The sequence below is a fragment of the Bidens hawaiensis genome, unplaced genomic scaffold, assembly GCF_021521415.1.
Source record: "Bidens hawaiensis isolate Kalapana, Puna unplaced genomic scaffold, B.hawaiensis_p1.1 tig00030178_1, whole genome shotgun sequence".
Classification (NCBI taxonomy): domain Eukaryota; kingdom Viridiplantae; phylum Streptophyta; class Magnoliopsida; order Asterales; family Asteraceae; genus Bidens; species Bidens hawaiensis.
In genome coordinates, this window is record NW_027495011.1 from 66,223 (window position 1) to 71,920 (window position 5,698).

At 35.3% G+C, this 5,698-nt stretch overlaps 1 pseudogene; it reads left to right on the forward strand.

The window, feature by feature from the left end:
* The first annotated feature begins 2,965 nt into the window (after positions 1 to 2,965).
* Positions 2,966 to 5,182, forward strand: LOC143579955 (uncharacterized; annotated as a pseudogene).
* The last annotated feature ends 516 nt before the right edge of the window (positions 5,183 to 5,698 follow it).

Consider the following 5,698-nt stretch of genomic DNA (forward strand, 5'->3'; position numbering starts at 1 on the left):
AAATCAAATCATTGTGTTCACCATATTTTTGATAAAGCACTCTACCTCACATACGAATTTGATCACAAAATTACTTTGTTAATTTTTGACCGAAACAATTATTACAATAAGAGATTCGCACTCTTTTTCGGTGTAATCTACAAGATAATCACAAAAAAGCCGTATATGGACTTCTATGAATATCTGGTGCTTGAGTGCTTTATTTGAAGCTTTTGTAGAGGATATTACATAGGTTAACTATAAGTTTTATTTTATTTTTGATATAGCGTTTCGTTTATCATATATTGTTTTTTGGGTGTACTCTAATTTGCAGCCGTGTGTTAACTTAAATGACATTTAGGAAGAATTTGAATTGCAATATGAAAATGAGGTTTATAAATTAGCCATTCTCTTTGGTTCTCTTTGTCCTTAATTTAACTGACTTTTGTTTGTATCTTGTTAAGATAGGTATGTAGCCATTCTATACATGTATAGAAGATTGTTTAAATATAATAACACGAAGAGAAAATTTAATGCGGAAATTGAAAAACTTATAACTTATATAAAAATCATGTATGCCTCTTTGGAAATTGAATATGCAAAGTATGTCTAACACAGAAATTGTTGACGTGCGACACTGGTAAATAGAGTATCACACATGTCGCCTTAATTATACAAGCCAAACACAATAATCACAATCAAGGAGAAAGAATCAAAGAAAAGGAAAATGATGAAAATATAAGTGTTTTGGGTAAAAATTACTAAAGCAGTTTTTTGATCAAATATGATTGTGAGATAGTGTGCTTTTCAATCGTATTTACGTGCGACACTGGTAAATAGAGTATCACACATGTCGCCTTAATTATACAAGCCAAACACAATAATCACAATCAAGGAGAAAGAATCAAAGAAAAGGAAAATGATGAAAATATAAGTGTTTTGGGTAAAAATTACTAAAGCAGTTTTTTGATCAAATATGATTGTGAGATAGTGTGCTTTTCAATCGTATTTAAGTAAAATTTAAAGTGAAGTAATAAAAATTGACCAAGGATGTACAAGGAAAACCCTTAATCCCTAGAGATATTTAGCATAAAACATAGGGATGGGATAATGATCATGTTGCCTCATAAATATTATCAAGTAAAAAAAGTGTTACAACTCAAAAACAAAAAGTGATAAGTGCTAGATACAATGAGTCTGAGTAAGAGTGTGTGAGTAGATATGTCATTATCAACGCAAATGGCTTCATTATACAATAAACAAAAATAACTAATTATCAGATTAACCTGGATTCTAAACGAGCTCCTTCTTATGACTGTTGTGGACTTAGTCATTGATCCTTCACGTGCAAATTGACTGGTATGTACTCGAAGTTTTATGTCTGATTTAGTCTTTTAGTTGTTGAGCTATTATCAAAGGAGTATCCTACAAGCATAATTAATCAACATAATATATGTTAGTTCAGGATACCGAACCTTTTAGAAATTCGAGATAAGCATTTAGTTCAGGTACCTGGACCAAGATTTTAACACAACAATTCGTATATACCAAATCTTATACTAGAATTCTTAGCTTGTTTTTGTTATTAATATTTAAACTTATCATTAGGTTAATGTTTAGATTGTTATTATCATTTGTATGCAAATATAATGGATACTAGCAAATAATATTTATGTGGTAATTAATTTAATTAGGGATCGCTTAACGAGTCATCAACTCAGCTTTTTAATGGTTATGTATTCCCTCATTAATAACTACCGCTAAAATCTTGTATATATATATATCTCATGTAATAAACGAATTACCAAGTCTATTTAGTTGATTATGCTCATGTCTAAACCTATAAATCATGTGTGCACACACGCGCGCGCACACACACTGTTACGATTTCACACCGACTTCATCTACTTGATTCTTTCTATCAGATTTTTGTGGTATGAAGTTGAATTATTGTTAGTTATTGTATGTATATCAAGAATAAATTATGATCAAGTTGTTGGCGCCTAAAGGGTTATAAAAGGGCGTGCATGTTGTAATTATGTTTTTCTTTTGTAATACATGATTAAATGAGGTTGGGTGGTTGCAATTCGGTGTAGTCACTAATCAAGTTGTTCGTAATCATAACCTGTTGACGGGTTATGACAAAGTTTTAATAAGGGGGTTGATATGCTAATATATATATATATATAAATGACACAAGGATAATCACGTAACCAAACTTTGATTGTGAGGTAGGATGCTTGAATATGAAATCGAAATAAGTAAATGTTGTGAGTGACACAACGATTTTTAGTGAGGAAAAAGCACGTGATCCTTTGAGAAACTCCGGCAATAAACCTTCGGAGGGGAAAACTATCCGCTACCTTAGTATTATTATGAAAGTTGGTGAGTACCTATGTTGGAGGTGTATGATCGCTGCTATGAGTACAAAAGTGTGTACACGAGTGTGTATTCGTGTCTTATGCGATCTAAGGCTATGTTTAATGGGCGTTGGTTTGGGCGAGAGTTGGGCGAGATAGGGAGAGAACACCGCCATCCGGCGATATGTGGGCGATTTGGGGCGGGGGCGAGGTGATATTGTCGCCGGCGAGCTTTGGATATAATAATAATAATGTTACCGTTGGGGATAACGGCTAATTAAAAAAAATTAAATTAAAAACTTAATATAAATATCAAACCAATTAAACCATTTTCACCATATCATACACAAACTCAAACATAAAAATACCAATCATTTTTCTGATTTGCATACTTCTTCAAACTCAGTTCCCCGGATTCCACGAATTCTGCCAAGATTTGAGATCAATTAATCAACGAGAGTCGAAGAATTCATTAGATTCATCGACAAGTGGCGGAAGAGCATTTAGAGGTCACGAACGCGGTTCGGGCCGTCGCCAATAACATGGTGTCCGACTCTGCTAGCTATACGCCACCACGTACACGGTCATATATCCTTCGGGATCTTAAGCAAGCGAATACTTGTTTGATGAAGGACTACTTCAACGACACACCTACATATAACGACGCTATGTTTTGACGTTGTTTTCGGATGTCCAAGCGTTTATTTTTGCGCATCATTGGAGATATGGAGCGGGAGTATGAGTATTTTCAACATAAACCCGACGCAAGAGGATATTTAGGATTCTCCGCCATTCAAAAGTGTACTTCGGCTCTACGCATCCTCGCATACGGTAACACGACCGATATCAATGACGAGTATTTAAAGATGGTTGAGAAAATAACGAGAGATGCGTTGGAGAATTTTTGCATCGGTAAAATTTAAATTGTTTGTATTAACTATTGTTTTTAATAGTTTATTTGTATAGGAATAATACAATTATACGCTCATCGTTATCTAAGGATTCCTACTTCAAACGACCTGACTCGCATATACGATGTACACGAAAGAAAACATTCTTTTCCAGGCATGATTGGGAGTATAGATTGCATGCATTGGGAGTGGGCCAACTGTCCAACAGCATGACGAGGTCAATACACTCATGGTGACCATGGGGTGCCAACGGTTAGTCTTCAAGCCATTTGTTCACACGACCTCTGGATTTGGTAAGCCTACTTCGGCTCAGTCGGGTCCAACAACGACATAAACGTTCTCAACGCGTCACCCGTGCTATAGTATTACATCAGCCGTAGCATACCGTCTTATCGTTTTATTGCAACGATACCTTCTATCATCATGTATACTATTTAGGAGATGGGATATATCCAGAGTACTCGATCATCGTCAAGACGTTTCAAGACCCGATCGAAGAAAAAAGAGATTATTTTAAGAAGAAGCAAGAGTCCACGAGAAAGGATATCGAGAGATGTTTCGGGGTTCTAAAAAAACGTTTGCATTATGTGAAAAACCCTTGTCGTGTATGGACGTTGGCAAAAATGAGCGAAGCCATGTATACGTGTATCATATTGCATAATATGATTTTAGAAGACGAGGGAAAAGCAATATGTCAACACTATATACCAGAAAGCGTTCTAGAACAGTTCCCTGAACAAACCCAACACCAACGAACGTATAACATTCACCAGCTCACATCAAGTGATATACATAACCAACTGAAGGCGGATTTGGTTCAACACGTGTGGAATAATCGTCCCGTTGAGGACGAAGAGGAGGACGGAGAGGAGGACGAAGACGAGGACGGGGACGAAGACGAAGATGAAGACGAATAGATTAGTTTTTTTATTTGTATTTTTATATGTATTTTGTTGTGGTGTGTTTTTTATTATAATTTATTTTTATTATTGGTGTGTTTTTTTAGTTTTATGTATTTTTTTGTATTTATTTTTTAATTTTAATACATTTTTATTTAATTATTTAAATAAATTGGTTTTTATTTAATTAGCTTAATTATAAAAAGAAAATAATAAAAAAAGATATTGTGGGCCCAACTTGTAGCCCCAACACCATTACACCCAAAAAACAAATTCCCACTCCTTGCTGACTGGGCGCCACGTGTCACAATTCACCCCCATTTGTAGCCCCTCCACTACGCGTAGCCTAAACAGCTTCTATTCATAGTTACAAGAAGGATAACATGACAATAATTGACAATAATGAGCATTAAATGCTAATGCAAGGATCCTGGAGCGGTTATGAATGGTGTATATTTTCCATAAACGAGTTGTAACAGCCCCCAACGTCTCTTATCTTTAATGGTTTGACCAAGTCTTTAGCTGAGCATTAATTGTCGAACGTTGTCTACAAGACCAAGTCAAGAGTGAGAATAATGATAATTAATAATGAAACTTACTGAGGATCATGTCTGTCTGTGATCCTGATGCACTGCGAGGATTCTTCTAAGTATCTTGCCTGTCTGGATACTTCAAATTTCTACCCACAATAATTTTCCCCAATATTTAAAGTTGTAACCAACCTTGTGAGGCTGTGAATGTTGCAAAATTTAAAATTCCTCCAATATAACAGTTATGTAGAATGATTAGATGGGATGCGGTTATCAAGGCGTGATCATTGCTATTTGTGGTTTATTAACTTACTCAAGATCATAACACCTTCTCACTTGCAGGATTTTGTATAGCTAAATCTTCTATTATATTTTCTATTCCTTTTTTTCGTTGTTTCTTTTAGTAGATCATGGGAAAGAAAGTTGCTAGACCTCCCTCTTATGCTGCTGTTACCCCGTTTGATGAGTTTATCGACCAACGCATTCTAAATCTGTCTGGCTAGGATAATCGTTCTTTCTTTGATTATGAGATCGCAACTTTAAAATCATCCTGTGCCTTTAACGAAAAGGCTATCTTTAGACCGTTCGACCCTAATAAAAAATTTGATATGGTATCGAAAGAATGAATATGTTTCCTTTTCTTCCTTTTAAGAGTAGTTTCACCTATCGATTCCCTAGCTTAACCACTGAATTTTTCAAAGTTACCGGCTTTAGTTTTTCTCAACTGATGCCAATGGCATAGAGGGTATTATTTGTTCTTGAAGGTCTGATCCCAGATCTTGACCTTGATCTTAGATTCGGTGTTTCCGAACTTGCTAACGATCTTCGCCCTCATGGTTCTCATTGTTATCTCTTTAAAACAAAACCTGGCCACGAGTCTTTGATACTGATAAGTACCCAAAATGATTCCAAATGGAAGGGTAAAATTTTCTTTTGCATAGGGATTCAATGGTGAAGATCTTCCATTCCTTTGGGTTACTGAGGTTAGGTTTATAAGGTTAAGTGATCTTTTTCTCGTA